Raw genomic sequence first — 283 nt, forward strand, 5'->3', positions numbered from 1 at the left:
ATATATATATATATATATATATATATATATATATGCTGCCATAACTCTTCGAAACGTTTAGTTTTAGAATGGTGGCAGCTGATGGAGGAAATGTTCTCTATATGGCCTGTGTGTTTTCTGTGCTCTATTTATGTTCTTTTTCGCATTTTGTCCACGTTTTTTTGTAACGTCCTGTACCCAGATATGCATCTATATACACATGTAGATGTAGGTATGTACATACATGTACGTATATATGCATATACTCACGTATTATTTGTATTATATATATATATATATATAT

The sequence above is a fragment of the Octopus bimaculoides genome, chromosome 1, assembly GCF_001194135.2.
Source record: "Octopus bimaculoides isolate UCB-OBI-ISO-001 chromosome 1, ASM119413v2, whole genome shotgun sequence".
Classification (NCBI taxonomy): domain Eukaryota; kingdom Metazoa; phylum Mollusca; class Cephalopoda; order Octopoda; family Octopodidae; genus Octopus; species Octopus bimaculoides.